Raw genomic sequence first — 18,408 nt, 5'->3', positions numbered from 1 at the left:
TGCATTGTTTTGTATATGATTACTTACAAGGCTTAAATATACAGTCCAAATATGTGACTTTTTTTGCATGCTGATTATTATATGACAGACAAACTTACAATACATGATGCATGCTATAAATTCCATTTATACCCTCACAGACAACACTACAGCAAAAACATGAGAAAACGGCAAATGCACAAGCAGCATTCAAAGAAAACAGGTCATTTTGTCTGTGCATTCACACACAGAGTCATGCACACATGGATGCAAATGATTTAAGGTGTTATGTACAGTAAATGGGAGTTGATGAATAATATAACATTCAAACACATAAAAATATTACTTTTATTACTTCTCAGGGTGACTCTTGCTACATGAAACTATTACTAAAAGAAGGCCCCAAAATGTTTGAAATGAAAATATTAAAGCAATATATAATTTCTGAGTTAGATAAATTTTACAACGTAAAAGACTACTAGATGTGCTAGCTTCTATAACAGAAATTTGAAGAGTACTTTTTAGGCATTTTATTTCAAATACTTTGAAAATAATATCTTTAGAATGTAATTTTTCCTCATATGCATATGTAGTTTTAGGAAAAAGAAAAATTAGACTATTTAGTGAGAGTAAAAGTGATTGCAATAACAAGACAATTTATCATAGACAGTAACCATTAGCTGTCTATTGCTTTTACAATATTGTCACATTTTACACTAATATAGATGGATATATTTATTACTACTTGAAATTTCAGATTTTAAACTCATATTGGAAAGATATTCCCATATAACAGCTACTTTGTCCAGGAATCACTTACAATATATCTGTGTCCATTGAGAACATTTTAAGATACACTTATTTCCAGTTGTGGAAATTAATTTCTAAGGTCTCAATTTCAAGCAATCATATCAGCATTCTTATGAGTGTTCATACATAGCTGTCCCTTAGGTTTAATGTTTTAGTAGCACAGTCTCTCTGCAATTAGTTTTATACTCCTTAAATGTAAATCAGATGTAAGTCTCTATAAACACTCATTCTCTATAGTGTTCTGCAGAGTGTTCCCATTGTATTAGGTTACTCTAGGAGGCAAATAATTCTAAATATGAAACAAAACAGTGTGCATGTGCCAAAACTATAATTTAGCTGCTTATGATTTACCCAATTCCATTTTTGCTTGGGAAAATGGATTCAATATGTCTATTTAAAATTAGTTCATAAATAAGAGCTTATTGTGAATGATTAACAAGTGGTCCTGCTTATATAAGATTAATTCTGTCCAAGGTCACTCTATCTTACTGGGAGTTTGGGCATTTGCCCAGTGACCCCCTGTGGGTGGTCTTTACTTTTCCAAACTGGGACACCCAATAGGAAACAGAATCACCCAGCTGCCAAGCATCACATTCAAGCTACTTCTTTCACTTTATCCTGCCTAGCAACTCTTGTACATTTCAGTTCCTAAGGAGCTGAGGACAGACCTGGCTTCATAGAATTTATTACCTGCATGCTCCTACATATGCAATCACTGGCTCAAAAAGCTTTTATTGAGTATCTACTTTGTATTCAGTGCTCTACTGAGCATCATTGGATGGAGGGAATCATAATACAGAACACTGTTGTTTTAATGAGGGCAATTGCTGATGATTCTAGAAACTGGCGTCTCTTTATTTAGAGATGGTTTACCATATATCAATTCAAATTAATAGATCTAAAAATAATTTTTAGATATGTACTCTGGTTAATTAGAGAAGAAAATGACTACCCATTCCAGTTCTAGCCTGGAGAATTCCATGGACAGATGAGCTTGGCAGGCTAGAGTCCAGGGGGTCACAATGATTTGGACATGACTGAGTGATTAACACTTTCTGGTTAATAGGCGATTTAGAAAACAAGAGAATGAGGCTGGAAGAATGAAAAGGAACACCTAGAATATTGTTTTTCTTTTTTCCTCTCATCAGAAAGAACTCTGTTTTAAGATGGTTACCACTAGAGAGACAGATGATATAGCATCATAATTAGGAGCAAGGGTACTAGAGCCCAAAACTTAGCTCTACCACCACCCAGCTGTGGAGTTCTTTAACACATTCCTTAATCTCTCTGTGTTTCAGCTTCTTCATCTGTAAAATGGGGATTATGATGGTGATGACGATAATAATGATGATAATATCTCAAAATGCCGTTGCAATGATTAAATCAGTTAATAAACACAAAGCATTTAACATATTGTCTGACTTTCAGTAACTACTCATTAACATGTGTTACTACTTTTCCAGAATGCATTTGCTTTATGATAGAATCCTTTAAACTAAGAGGGATTGGAGAGAGAATAAGATTTTAAGGAAAGATATTATAAGTATATATTTGTTCTCATAACTCAACCGTGAAGTCCCTGGCATTAGGACTTGCATATATTTCTCTCTGAATTCCCAGTTACTAACAAGATGCTGACACTTGGAGATATTCTATACTGTTTGTTGAACTTAACTGAATTACTTACACTTTTGAATACTTTTGAAACTGAGAGTTCTCAAATGTTCACCTTCCAATCTCTTAGCCAAGGAGCCTTAAAGACTAACCATCTAAGATTGATTGAATAAATAAATAAACATAATAAATAAACATAATTCTCAGGAAGGAAAAACTTTTTTTTTTAATTATAAAACAGCTCCTGTAACAGCAGCAAGAGGATTGGACTGCACACAGAGGCTGTGAATCAGAGCAAGGACACAGGCATAGTTATGTGATGAGGGATGCTAAGATAGGAAACAGAAACAGTCACTGAGAAGTAGGAAATTTTACCATCAGGGACCATGGAAAGAGTTGGCAAATGCACTCTGATAGCCTACAGTCACATAGAGGGGAGAGCTGAACTAGACTTTTGTCAGGTGTATATATTGACCTGCCCAGCATGCAAAACCTTCCCATTTGAAAGCAGCTGCAAAAGAAGGTGAGAATCGGACTTCCCTCGCGGTCCCAGTGGTTAAGAATCTGCCTGCCAATGCAGGGTACATGTGTTCAATCCTTGGTCCAGGAGGATTCCACGTGCTGAGGTGCAACTAAAGCCATGTGCCACAACTACTGAGCCTGTGCTCGAGAGCCCACAAGCTGCAATAAGAGAAGCCAACATACCTAGAAGCCTGCACGTCTCAGTGAAGAGTAGCCCTCACTCGCTGCAACTAGAGGAAGTCAGCATGCAGCAATGAAGACCCAGCGCAGCCAAAACTAAATAAATAAATAAATACGTGGAAATCAGGGTAAAGGGGGACAGTTAATTCCTTTCCTCTCCTCTCAGGCTCTGGATTGCAGGCATGTGACCCAGGCTTGACATGGAGATGAAGGGGCTGAGAGTGATGGTTGGCTGTGGCTGTCGGTAGATCGTCCAGAGGTCCAAGGGCAAGTAGCCACTGGCATCAATTTCAGTAATAGCTTCCCAAGTTTTTGATTTCTGTGGCATTTTCTACAGAATTTGCTGCCAAGTATCCTTTGGCTCCTGCCTATTTTTGAGCCTGGTTCTTAAGAATTTCCTGGCTATTCTATGAAATCCTTGATATCTTTCCAGTAGATTTCTTTCCTGCTTCAGTTAACTAGAATTGGTTTCCCTTACTTGCAACCAAGAACCCTGATTAGTACAAGAACAGAGCCAAATGCCTATGTGATTGTCACCCAAAATCTTTATTGACTCAACTTTATAATACTTACTGGCTATGTGACCTTGGGCATGCTACTTATTCCCAGGTTCCAGGAATAGTGACAGTGAATATATTAGGTTATAACAGGATTCAATTAAATAATGAACATAAAGTACTTAAAAGAGTGCCAAGTACATAGTACCCAACGTAGGCCACCTGTCATCTTTGGCTAATCCTAATGAAGGAAACAGTAATAAATGAGACCCCAATTTTATCCTGAATTTTATCCTGCTTGAGTTAGATATCTCAAGACTCCATCTCTTCATCAATGAAAATTATTCAATCATAATTTAATAGCTTCTCAACAATTGCCTGATATATCACATATAAAGATTTTTCCAGGTGGCTCAGTGGTAAAGAATTCACCTGCCAATGCAAGAGACACAAGCTTGATCCCTGGGTTGGGAGGACCCCCTGGAGAAGGAAACAGCAACTCGCTCTAGTAGCCTTACCTGGAAAATCCCATGGACAGAGGAGTTTGGCAGGCTGCAGTCCATTGGGTTGCAAAAAGTCAGACATGACTGAGCGGCTGAGCACACACACTCCACATAAAGGAAAGATTTTTAAGGAATACTTTTATTAACACATGCATCATTTCCCTCACATATTTGATGTTACACAACTTCACAGAAATGAAAATAAAAGTTGACTTTTGTCATCTGTCCTCTGGCAGTCTTCTGTCTCATAATTAGACTGCAGACTCAAAGGAGAGGAGAAATTGGTCTTATATTTCCTTTGTATCCTCACAATGTCGAGCACATAATAGATGCTAACTATACGCTCATTGATTGATAGCCCAGCGTTTTGTTTCATTACTAGAGCCATCTGGGCCACAAAATCATGTAGTTTGCACCCAACCATCTGGAACTCCCTCTGACCTCAGTCTGGTCCCCGCTTGCTAGGACTAGGACACAGACCACAAAGTCACCCAGAGATGAAGGTGTGGCTCACAATGACCTGCCTGACTCAGGTGGAGAAGTCCAATTCAGCTTTCTCCTCTGTGTCCCTTCTGCTTCCTTACGCTGTTAAATGAATGAGAACAAAACGGACTTCTCCAGGACAGAACTAGCCAGGGATCATCACATTTTCCTAAGCGGGTACCAGTCCAGCATCTCACTTATCCAGATTGCAGGCAGCTGTGAGGTTTGCTCCTCTGGGTCACCTCAAGGAACACTGGAATGATGAGTTTCAGTATCATTTTTTTCTCCTTCGGGAGAATACTGCCACTGATTCCTCTCAGCATACACTTTATTAATATCCAAGTTCCCAAAGGCACTCAAGAATATATGATTAAAGGAATTCCCTACTGTCATATATATGATAAATCTAACTGGCTTTATTATCCAGCAAGTTTTTTTTTTTTTAACTCCTTCAATCTAATATCTACTAGCTAGAGATGAAGCCATTCACCAAACATCTCAAACTCAGTCTTACTTTTTTGACATTGAATTGAGGGTGCATAGGTCAAGTGTCAAACTTTCAGCATATTGACTATTTAGATTTGGTCAGCTTGAAAAGAAGCTTACAGGATTTGAATATTCTAGTGTTATATGGGCAAACTGAATTCAGAATTCCCACACCTTCAAAGTGGAGGTTAGATTTGAAGACAGTGGTAGAAAAAAGGACCCTCCCTTCATTTCTACTCAAAGCTTTATTTTCATGTTCCCATTTTTAAGTGGGTGAAAAACATCTAAACACACACTTTCCCTCCTCCACTGGTCTCTTCACTTTCTGTCTTGATCAGTTTGAGTAGCTATAACAAATTACCATAGACAGGGTAGGTTATAAATGACAGACATTTATTTCTCACAGTTCTGAAAGGTAGAAGACTGAAATCAGGGTGCCAGCATGGTCAAGCTCTGGTGGCGGACTGCTGACTTGCTATATCCTCACATGGCAGGGAGCAAAGAGAGGAAGCAAATGCTCTCCTATTATAAGGGCACCAATCCCCTTCATGAGGGCTCCACCTTCATGATCTCACTGAATCCCAATTACTCCCCAAAGGCCCCAGCTTCTAAAACCCTCTAACTGAGCACAGCAGAGTTTCAACATTTGAATTTTGGGGAGGAGACACAATCATTTATTCCATAATACCTCCTCCTTATTCTCTTACCAATTCAATCTCAGTCTTTTAAGTAGTGGATGGAGAAAATGGTCAGGTCAAAGACCTAGTCAAGGACCTTCACATCTGAACCCTGAGCTTTGGATAAGATGAGTGTGATGAAAATAAACCTTCAAGCCCAAAGGACCATTTTCCTGGTAGTTATTTGCCAGTTTGACTTAACTACTAATTCTCCTCCTTTGTTACCACACCAACTGAACATTTCTGTCAAGGATTTTTCATTTTCCATTATTATTGCTGTCCTTGCCTATCTCTTTCATGCAAATGAGTGCTCATTATCAAATTTTATGTCTGCACAGCCTAGGATGGGACCCGATATATGGTGATTATAATAAACTGGGAAGACACTTAATCATAAGTGTCTTCCATCCATGTATGTACCTCTTTGCAAGGGCACTAGGCTGTTCCTACCAGCCAAAAGTAGACCTGATTTTTCTTACACCTTTAACTCAGGTTGACCTCATAGTTTATCCTGACCAATAGAATAAGGTAGAATTACACAGTGCCAGGTCCAAGCCAAGGCCTCCAGAAGCGATAAAGTTCTGTTTTCAGGTTCTTCAAGGGATGCTGCCACCTTATGAAGAAGCCTGGACTGACCTCTTCCAGAATGAGAGGCTACATGGGGTCAAGATACACCATCCTGGCTGAGGCTCCTTCCACTAGCCACTGGACAGAACACCACTTGCTAACCATGTGAGCAAGGTCATTTGAGGCTATCCAGATCCTTGCTGGGCTGCCATATGTGACTGCAACCACACGACTAAGCCCAGGAGAGACCAGTGGATGACCATCTGACTGAGCCCAGTCAAACTGCAGACTCACATAAATATAAGTAAATAAAATTATTGTCCTAGGTCATTGATTTTTGAGGTGTTTTGTCACACATCAATAATTCTGAGCATTCAATATTATAGGTTTATAAGATGAATGAATAAATGAATCAGTTAATTAAGAAGAGTGGAGAATCTCATCAATTGCAATCCCTTGTCCTCATGGCCAGGGAGAAGCTCTGGAGAGCTTCAGCAGAATAGGTTAGCATCTACTTGATGTGACAAATTTATCTATACTTTTCCTTGGTCATGATCACACAGACCCGAAGGGACTAATTTCCTACGTCACACTATCCCCTAAAAATTCTCATAGAGTTTAACATAGATTCATTAGAAAATTTGCCTTCTTGTCTCAAATCTGTCACTATCAAGTCAAATTGTTTTGGAGCAATCATAAGCTCTAAGGCACATCCAGGCCTACCCAGTACAATCCCAATTTAGCGCCCCTTTCATTCCCAAGGAATCCAAGTTTGGGCAAAAAATTATATAGTAACCCTGTCTTGAGTCTCAGTTCTTTATAAATGAAAAACAATGTTAAAACAGAAATAATATCAGAGCTATTTTCAGAACTAAAGAGAAAATATAGGGGTAAGTGAAAACCACTATTACTACAATAGTAAGGTATTACTTATGAATAGTACTAATAAATATCCTTTTAATGAATGATGAAGGCCAATTAAAATTAAATTACCCCCCTAAAGTTTTCCTCCCACCTGCCATAACTATAATATTAGCTAAAGCTGTACACTGAGTGTCTAGGTTCCAGGCACTGAAGAAAGGAGATTAATATCTTAACACGTAGATGTGTCTGACTCTGAAACTGTGTGGACTGCAGCCCACCAGGTTCCTCTGTCCATGGGAAGGGAGTTTAGATGCAATATAAATGCCCCCTCTCTTCAGCCATTAATGACTATAAATGAATCCTACTCACAGCAACCAGTTCCATTTCTCTCCCAATTGGCTTCTGGCTTCTGTGCAAAAAAAAATTAATACTTGTTTTAAAGCCACCAAATATTGTGTGCATGCATGCTAAATCACTTCAGTTGCGTCCAACTCTTTGCAGCTCTATGGACTGTATCCTGCCAGACTCCTCTGTCCATGGGATACTCCAGGCAAGAATACTGAAGTGAGTTGCCATGCCCTCCTCCAGGGGATCTTCCCAACCCAGGGATTGAACCTGGGTCTCTGAATCTCCTGCACTGGCAGGTGGGTTCTTTACCACCAGTGCCATCTGGGTAGTGACTAAGAAATACCCCAACTGCTCTTTGACAAAAAAAAAAAGGATACCTGAAGGTCATATAATCATGATAGAAAATTTTATTACTCATCTCAAAAAATACTCTTTGTATATACATTATTTATCTACAAATCCTTGTTATCACTCCTATTTTCCAGATGAGGAAATGTGAAGCCTAGAAAAGTTAAATACTTTGCCCAAAGTCACGTAGGGAACAAAGGGCAGATTCAACCCAAAATCTAACTCCAAACTCTGCTCTTAAATCCTCTTCTACAGTCCCACATTAAATTATGTCTTGTGAGAGATGACAAATGCAGCATCATTACCAAAAATAATCATGTTTAAAACTGTTTTTAAATGTTATTAGGGATATATGTGAAATCAAGAAAAATGGTAATACATAATCTTATTTGCAAAGCAGAAATAGAAAGACAGATATAGAGACTAAGTGTATAGATACCAAGCAGGAAAGGGGTGGGGTGCGGTGGGAGGAATTAGGAGATTGGGATTAACATATATAAACTATTGATACTGTGTATACAATAGACAACTAATGAGAACACACTGTATAGCACACAGATCTCTATTTAATGCTCTTTGGAGATGTGAATGGGAAGGAAGTCCAAAAGGGAAGGGATACATATGTATACATGGTGATTCACTTTGCTGTACTGTAGAAGCTAACACAATATTGCAAAGCAACTACACTCCAATAAAAATTAATTTTCAAACGTTATTAAGGACAAGTACATCAGATTAAAGTCTAATACGGTAGAGCCCTGCATTAAGACATGGGCTTCCCAGGTGGCTCAGTGGATAAAGAATCTGCCTACAATGCAGGAGACACAGTAGAAGGATGGGAGAGGAGAAAGGAGACCAACAGACAAAGTATTTAGGTGGGAAAAAGGAATGAGAAAAAGGAAGAGGGAGTACAGAGGTGAGACCAAGTCAGGAAAACAGCAGGGTGGGACAGACATCAGACATCATGTAGAACCTAGGCTGAGGAAGAGAGGCCCTGGGACTTTTCAGATAGCTACCAACTTAGAACAAGTTCTAAAAATGAAAGGGAGGAGGGCCTCAAAAACTAATTTTTCTTAGGCTGACAGGGGCTAGCAAGCCTTTTCCATTTTCATCTAAAAGAAGCTGTGTTTTAGATTTAATTTGTAAGCAAAAACACTAATGTCCTCCCATTATCTGTTGATGGGTACTTTATACTTGTTTTACTGTAGCTTAATAAATAAATTAGAACATAGCTGAACTTGTTCAGCAGCCAGTCATTAGTGCAGTTATATCTACTGTTCAGAAAACTGAAGGGCTATTGACTCTGCTCAGTTTAATGAAGGAAAATGAGTCACAGGAGATCTGGGCAGGAATGACTCACAGCTACACCAGCAGCCTTCTCTCCATTGTAAACTACTTTCCATCATTTGTAGTCAGCAAGAAGCTAAAAGAATGTTGATGTTTCTTCCCTGAATGTTAACTTCCTGAGCTCAGACAGACTGAAACTGTGGACAACAGGAAGTCAACATTTTTACGGTAAGTGGCCAATTATAAAAAACTAGCAGGCAGTCAGATTTCTCACTTGATTTTCAGAAATAAAGAGTGGTACTGTCCTAAGGGAAGTCAGGAAACCGTCTCACAGGAGAGCTGCCTAATAACAAGAGATCCTTCTGATACAGAAGTGATCAGAAGGGAGAACTCTCTCTTGAAACTAACAAAAACTGAGTTCTGCTCTAGGGTAATGTTACTACAAGGTCATCAAGTAGTTTCTTGGCTTGTCATGAGAGCAGTTCCTCTGTTTGGTGCCCTAGTCTTAGAAAGAGAGATGCTGGTGACACAATCAAATATATTATTAATAGGGACAATGAAAAAAATTGTCATTCTTCAGACACAGAGAGAGCAATCACACATGCACACAGGTGGCCCTAGTAGTGGGATTCTGTAAAGCTATGGGAGAAGGCAGATTCTTATAAAGATAGCTGATGGCCACCACAAGACAGGGTAATCTATAAATTATATACAATTCTTGAATTAAGGGAAAAAAAGTATTCATGGAAATACTCAGACTACAGATAGTTCTCAGAGTTTGTCCTGAGATAGTTCTCAGACTTGGAGATAGAATTAAGGTAGATTTCCTTGGGCAATACAACATCTCTGTTATTCTTGGCTTCCCCTAATCTCAGTGTTACTGAGACCATCTTGAAAAATATTTGGAACTCAGATTAGAATTTCATTTTCAAAGAACCATATACAACCAAATCATAGATAAGCCAGTAAAAATGTCTCAAACTTTTCCTGAAAAGAGAATTTTCTATAACATACCTTAAATTTTAGAACTGTGGAGCTGATCCCCTTGTATTTAAGACACATAAGGTGTAGTAGGGGACATCAGCAAGTAAACAGGTATTTACTACACACCACTGTGAAAGTGATGACAAAACTGCACAAGATGCTGTGGAAAGAGCTATTAAGCCAGACTTTGAGTTAGGTGAAGGTTCCAGTATAAGTCAGGATTTTCCAGAGAAACAGAACTAACAAGATGTATGTATATAGAGAGAGGGTGGGGGGACTTATTTATTTTCAAGAACTGGCTCATGTAATTGCAGAGGACTAGTGAGTTCAATGGGCTTCCCAGGTGGTGTAGTGGTAAAGAATCTGCCTGACAAAGCAGGAGATGCAAGAGACATGGGTTCAATCCCTAGATCTGGAAGATCCTCTAGAGAAGGAAATGGAAACCCACGCCAGTATTCTTGCCTGGAGAAATCTATGGACAGAGGAGCCTGGGAAGCTATAGTCCATGGGGTTGCAAAGAGTCGGACATGACTGAGCATGCACTTCTTCTTTAGTGAGTCCAAAATCTGTTGGGGTTAGGTCAACAGGCTGGAGACTCAGGGAAGAATTGCAATTAGAGACAAAGGACAGCCTCCTGGCAGAATCACTTCTTGGTTGGGGGATATCAGTCTTTGTTCTACCAAGGCCTTCAATGACTGAATGAGGGCCATCTACATCAAAGAGGGCAATTTGCTTTACTTAAAGTACACTAATTTAAATGTTAATTTAGTTAAAAAATACTTTCACATAAGCATGCAGAATACTGTTTCACCAAATATCTGGGCACCTTGACCCAGCCAAGTTGACACAAAACACTATTTGTTTATAGAATAATTTCACTGATATCCATTAATATTTGTCTCCCTACTAGATCCACTGATCAGTCACTCCCCATGTCCCCTCCCCTGGGCCCCTGAAAACCACTACTCTGCTTTCTATTTCTATGGATGTATCTATTCTAGATATTTCACAAAAATGGAATTGTATAATAAGTAACTGTTATGTCTGATATCTTTCACTTAGCATAGTATATTCAAGTTCATCCATGTAGAAGCATGTGTCAGTGATTCATTACTTTTTCTGACTGAATATTATTCCATTGTATGAAAGTAACACATTTTGTTTAGCCATTCATCAGTCAGTGGGTATTTTGATTGTTACCACATTTTTAGCTATTGTGAATGGTAGCTTTATTGATATTAGTGTACAGGTATCTGAATACTTGTTTTTCATTGTTTTAGTATGTATATTTTTGTTGTTATTCAGTCACTAAGTCATGTCCAACTCTTTGCAATCCCATGGACTGCAGTGCCCCAGACTTTTCTGTCCTTCACTATCTCGCAGAGTTTGCTCAGATTCACATCCATTGAGTTGGTGATGCCATACAACCATCTCATCCTATGCTGCCCCCTTCTCCTCCTATGCTCCATCTGTCCCAGCATTAGGGCTTTTTCTAATGTGTAAGTTCCTTGCATCAGGTGGCCAAAGTATTGGAACTTCAGCTCCAGCATCAGTCCGTCCAATGAATATTCAGGACTGATTTCTTTTACAATTGACTGGCTGGATCTCCTTGGGATCCAAGGGACCCTCAAGAGTCTTCTCCAGCACCACAATTCAAAAGCATCAATTCTTTGGTGCTCAACTTTCTTTATAGTCCAACTCTCACATCAATACCTGACTACTGGAAAAACCACAGCTTTGACTATATGACATTTGCTAGCAAAGTGATGTCTCTGCTTTTTAATATGCTGTCTAGATTTGTCATAGCTTTTCTTTCAAGGAGCAAGTGTCTTTTTATTTCATGACTGCAGCTACCATCTGCAGTGATTTTAGAGCCTAAGAAAATAAAATCTGTCAGGGTTTCCATTCTTTCCCCTTCTATTTGCCATGAAGTGATGGGACCAGAGGCCATTGTCTTTGTTTTCTGAATGTTGTTTTAAGCCAGCTTTTTCACTCTCCTCTTTCACCCTCATTAAGAGGCTTTTTAGTTCTCTTCACTTTCGGCCATTAGAGTGGTATCATCTGCGTATATGAGGTTGTTGATATTTCTTCCAGCAATCTTGATTCCAGACTGTGATTCATCCAGTACATCACATGAGGTACTCTCCATAAAGTTAAATAATCAGGGTGACAATATACAGCCTTGATGTACTCCTTTCCCAATTTTGAACCAATCCATCATTCTATGTCCAGCTCTGACTATGGAATTGCTGGGTAATATGGTAGTTCTTCAAGAAAATAAGAGATACCAATGGAACATTTCATGCAAAGATGGGCTAAATAAAGGACAGAAATAGTAGGGACCCAACAGAAGCAGAAGATATTAAGAAGATGTGGCAAGAATACACAGAACTGTACAAAAAAGATCTTCACGACCCAGATAATCACGATGGTGTGATCATTCACACTCACCTAGAGCTAGACATCCTAGAATGTGAAGTAAAGTGGGCCTTAGGAAGCATCACTACAAACAAAGCTAGAGGACGTGATGGAATTCCAGATGATGCTGTGAAAGTGCTGCACTCAATATGCCAGCAAATTTGGAAAACGCAGCAGTGGCCAAAGGAATGGTCGGTTTTCATTCCAATCCCAAAGAAAGGCAATGCCAAAGAATGCTCAAACTACCACACAATTGCACTCATCTCACATGCTAGTAAAGTAATGCTCAAAATTCTCCAAGCCAGGCTTCAGCAATACGTGAACCATGAACTCCCAGACGTTCAAGCTGGTTTTAGAAAAGGCAGAGGAACCAGAAATCAAATTGCCAACATCTGCTGGATCATCAAAAAAGCAAGAGAGTTTCAGAAAAACATCTATTTCTGCTTTATTGACTATGCCAAAGCCTTTGACTGTGTGGATCACAATAAACTGTGGAAAATTCTAAAAGAGATGGAAATACCAGAACACCTGACCTGCCTCTTGAGAAACCTGTATTCAGGTCAGGAAGCAACAGTTAGAACTGGACATGGAACAACAGACTGGTTCCAAATAGGAAAAGGAGTACATCAAGGTTGTATATTCTCACCCTGCTTATTTCTTATATGCAGAGTACATCATGAGAAATGCTGGGCTGGAGGAAGCACAAGCTGGGATCAAGATTGCCGGGAAAAATATCAATAACCTCAGATATGTAGATGACACCACCCGTATGGCAGAAAGTGAAGAGGAACTAAAGAGTCTCTTGATGAAAGTGAAAAAGGAGAGTGAAAAACCTGGCTTAAAGCTCAACATTCAGAAAACTAAGATCATGGCATCCAGTCCCATCACTTCATGACAAATAGATGGGGAAACAGTGGAAACAGTAGCTGACTTTATTTTTTGGGGCTCCAAAATCACTGCAGATGGTGATTGCAGCCATGAAATGAAAAGACGCTTACTCCTTGGAAGGAAAGTTATGACCAACCTAGACAGTATATTAAAAAGCAGAGACATTACTTTGTCAACAAAGGTCCATGTAGTCAAGGCTATGGTTTTTCCAGTGGTCATCTATGGATGTGAGAGTTAGATTATAAAGAAAGCTGAGCACCAAAGAATTGATGCTTTTGAACTGTGGTGTTGGAGAAGACTCTTCAGAGTCCTTTGGACTGCAAGAAGATCCAACCAGTCCATCCTAAAGGAGATCAGTTCTGGGTGTTCATTGGAAGGACTGATGCTGAAGCTGAAACTCCAATACTTTGGCCACCTCATGTGAACAGTTGACACACTGGAAAAGACCCTGATGCTGGGAAAGATTGAGGGCAGGAGGAGAAGGGGACAACAGAGGATGAGATCGTTGGATGGCATCACCGACTCAAAGGACATGGATTTGGGTGGACTCCAGGAGTTGGTGATGTACAGGGAGGCCTAGAGTGATGCAGTTCATGGAGTCACAAAGAGTTGGACACGACTGAGCAACGGAACTGAACTGATGGTAACTCTGTGTTTAACCTTTTGAGGAACTGGCAAATTGTCTTCCACAATAGTTATACCATTTTTACTTTCCTACCAACACTACATAAGCATTCCAGGTTTTCTATAACCTTATCAATTCTTATTATTTCCCCTTAAACAATTCTTGTCATCCTATTGGGTATGAAGTGTCATCTAACTGTGGTTTTGACTTGCATTTTCCTAATGGCTAATGGTGTTGCATATCTTTTCACATGCTTGCTGGTCATTTTTATAACTTCTTTGAAGAAATGTGTATTCAATATTTTGTTCATTTTTAAATTGGGCTGTTTGTTGCTGAGTTATATGAGTTCTTTATACATTCCGAATGCCAGATCCTTATCAGATATGTGGTCACTAATATAATCTCTCATTCTGTCACATCTGTTTTCCCCACAGTTATATCCCCAGGACCTCTTATAATTCCTAGAAGTAAATATGTACTGAATGAAAGAGGAGAAACATTTGGAGATATGAAGAGTCTGTAGAAGGTTTAAAATAACAAACTCAAAGTTATTATCAAGTGAAATATTCATAGCATGACACTGTGTTTATCTGAAAATTGTAATATAGAGACTGGGCTTAATAGGCCACACATAGGTGAAATTTGTGCTTCCCTCATAGCTCAGTCAGTAAAGACTCTGCCTGCCAATACAGGAGACCTGGGTTCAAGTCCTGAGTGGGGAAGATCCCCTGGAGAAGGAAATGGCAACCCACTCCAGTACTCTTGCCTGGAAAATCCCATAGATGGAGGAGCCTGGTAGGCTACAGTCTCTGGGGTCACAAAGAGTTGGACATGACTGAGTGACTTCACTCACTTTCACTCAGATCTAATTTACAAGAATGTTGTTTGGGCTTAAAATGTTTTTATTAATAAACTTTTGATAATGTAGAATTTTCAACAGTGATATTTGAGCATGATAATACATCAAGAGTGAAGCTTCAAGTAGAGTTGATAAGGACCAGAATGCCATAGTGGTGCTTTTTTTTTTTTTTTTTTTTGGTAGCATGGCAATAGTAATATTGCCTTGTGCTTGTTTATAGAATGGTTTTTCATCTTCAAACTGCTTTTCAATCATTAATTAATACTCATAATGCTACTTTTAGATCTTTTATTGCATCTCTACTTATTCTGGCATAAAACAGTTAAGACAGGAAACACACACACACATACACACACACATACCTATAGGATAGCTTCTTCTCTATAGTACTGAGATACAAACATATTTGATTTTATCACCAGTTAATATCTATTTTTAATCTTTTCATTTCCTAAAGAAATGTTCTCTCTAGATGGAAACTACTGAACTCAACAAGAGAAACTCTGGAGGAAAGTGAAAATGGGGCAGAGGACCAAATGTTCTCTTTGTTCTTTCTTGATCCAAACTCCATTTTTGGAAGACACATGGACTTATAATACAACTGCTAATATGAAGGGGTGACGCAATAAACACTGATATTTAAGGAAAAGAGCAACTTGAGGACATATCTCTAAGAGAAAAAGACCTCCTTAGGATCCTAAGATATATCCTCATCTTTTTAGGGTGAAAGCCAGATCTTTAGTGAGGACCGAGTTGTGTTCCCCCAAAATTCACATTTAAGTCCTAATCCCCAGTACCTCAAAATGTGACTGTATTTGGAGACAGAGCCTTTAAACTTGCAAATAAGGTAAAGTGAGCTCACATGGGTAAGCACTAATCATGAGACAGGGAGGAGACAGCCACCTACTAACCAAGGAGAGAGGCCATGGAAGCTAGCCATGCTGATACCTTGATTTTGGACTCCTATACTCAAGAACTGTGAGGAAATAAATTTCTGTTGTTTAAGTCTGTGGTGTTTTGTTATGGCAGCCCAGAAAATTTTTCATATAGTGTCAAACTTGCTTTATTATTACAAGACTCCTTTCCAGAGAAATTCTGGTTATATCTTAAGCAAGTCCTTTAAATACAAGTGTTTCTTTTTTTTTTTTTTTTTTTTTTTTGGCTTGGCTGGTGTAATCAATCATTGACTTATTTTTCTAACTAGTGCACAGTCAAATTAGATCCAAGCTAGGGTTTTCACTGAAAGAATAAATCAAGAATTGGATTAGTTTAAACCCATTGGATACTCAGGAATAATTTTCACTAATACTCAAATGTCTTAAAACAGAAAGTATTTTTAATTTCTTTCATTCCAACATACGGGAGGTCTTATGTCTATGAAAAGCAGAGGGTCACAGCTGTATTCAATGAGCATTTCTGTATACTTTTAAAAGAATATATGTGTACACTGTCTTATAGCTTACAAAGTACTGATAGACTATTATCTCATTTGATCTTTAAAACAACACTGAGATAAGTCAAGGCAGATGGTATATTCTTATTTTTTCTTTTAACTGATGAGAAAACAAAAGATCAGATAGGATAAGTTATTTCCCAACAGCTACACAGCTAGTATGATCACTGTAGAAAAGACTCTGCTATGGGCTGACCAAACCAATTCTTTTTATCTCCGAGACCAATGGTTAGCAAAGTGTAGCTCATTCACCAAATCCAGCTTGAATGTGAAGTGAAAGTGAAAGTCACTCAGTGGCATCCAGCTCTTTGCGACCCTATAGACTATACAGTCAAAGGAATTCTCTAAGCCATAATACTGCAGTGGGTAGCCTTTCCCTTCTCTGGGGCAGCTTCCCAACCCAGGGATCAAACCCAGGTCTCCCACATTGCAGGCAGATTCTTTACCAGCTGAGCCACCAGGGAAAACCCAAGAACACTGGAGTGGGTAGCCTATCCCTTCTCCAGCAGATCTTCCTGGCTCAGGAATCTAACTGGGGTCTCCTGCATTGCAGGCAGATTCTTTACAAGCTGAACTACCTGGGAAGCGCCAAATCCAGCTTATTTCCATAAATAAAGTTTTGTTGAAAAGCAGCCACACCTATTTATTTACATATTGTTAGGGACTGCATTTGTTCTACAGTAGCAGAGTTGAGTAAGCGAAACAGATTGTAAGACCCACAAGCCTAAAATATTTACTCTCCGGCCCTTTACAGGAAAAAGTACTGTCCCTGTACTAGACATACAACTAAACTACAATTCCCTGAAACTCCTCTCACAACCCAGGATTTCTCTCATGCTTATCCTGGGGCTGAATGCAGAGGAGGTGACGGAGGATTCCAAGGCTTCAGGGAAGCCTGAACCACTGGATGGAAGAGAGGGTAGAGAGGCATAGAGCACATCCATACCGCAGTACACCATCGATCTAGGACCCACATGAGAAACGTTTGCTTCCTGCTTTTTGTATCAAGTCACTAAGATGTGGTAGTTTTTACAGCAATTAATTTATCATTACTAAGAAAAAAAGAGTAACTTTGGTTTTTTTTTTTAATCTAAATCCAGAACTGTTCCCCTTCTTGAGAAGGAATAATGAGTCACAAGCAAGTCTGGAGCCAAGAGAGCATCACCCTGACTTCCAGACAGAGTAGCCTTAGAGCACAGGTGATGATGGGTTTCATCTCATGTGGGCAGTGTGGCCAACTCCAGTATCCAAAGAAGTAGCAGCAGGCCAGTTATCAACACCTACCATGGGCTCAGCAATGGGGAGAGGTAAGACAATCAAGGATTTCACCATGCACACCTCTGAGAGACAACCTGAATAATGAGAACACCTGTTTTACCTTTAAGGATATGAAAGGGAAAGTTTTCAGTCTGAGCCACATACTTAAATATGCTGCTACTAATTAATACAACCAGAAGTGTATCCTAAATACCAATGTCAAATGATTTGGAGTTGGGGCAGGGGAGGCAAGGGGAGCTGTTTAACTCAGAGAATTGAAAAATTAAAATTAAAAAAGACCCCATAAACTGAATTTCACCACTTAAGATATACTAGGCTTCATACTAGAAATTTGATTGTATTTTTGTTTCATGAAAACTGACAGCTGCATTCCAACCATTCACATGGTTTACCCAAGCTACTTACTTGCTACATAGGCAGAGACTTCTCAATGGCCTTCCCTCGTAAGCAGAAAGGGTGTTTATCATTACTGTTCTTATTATTTACTTTCCTAAGCTTTTCAGTGTTTAGTTGGCAGAGTCTCAGAAGAAAGATTCTCATGAAAAAAATTCCATTTGATTGGGGAAAAGATGCAATTAAGAAAAAGAAAAAGAAATTATCTTTATGTCTCTTTCAACTTGAAGTTATTGCTCAAACAAACCATGGATCTCAAAACTCTGCTTGTGTCTTCAATGATTTCTCATGGTTTCTCCCCGAGTGAATGCAGAAATCCTCAAAAATATGGTCTGTTCTGAAGTT

This window comes from Odocoileus virginianus, chromosome 5 (assembly GCF_023699985.2).
Source record: "Odocoileus virginianus isolate 20LAN1187 ecotype Illinois chromosome 5, Ovbor_1.2, whole genome shotgun sequence".
NCBI lineage: Eukaryota > Metazoa > Chordata > Mammalia > Artiodactyla > Cervidae > Odocoileus > Odocoileus virginianus.
This window is presented reverse-complemented; position numbering follows the sequence as displayed.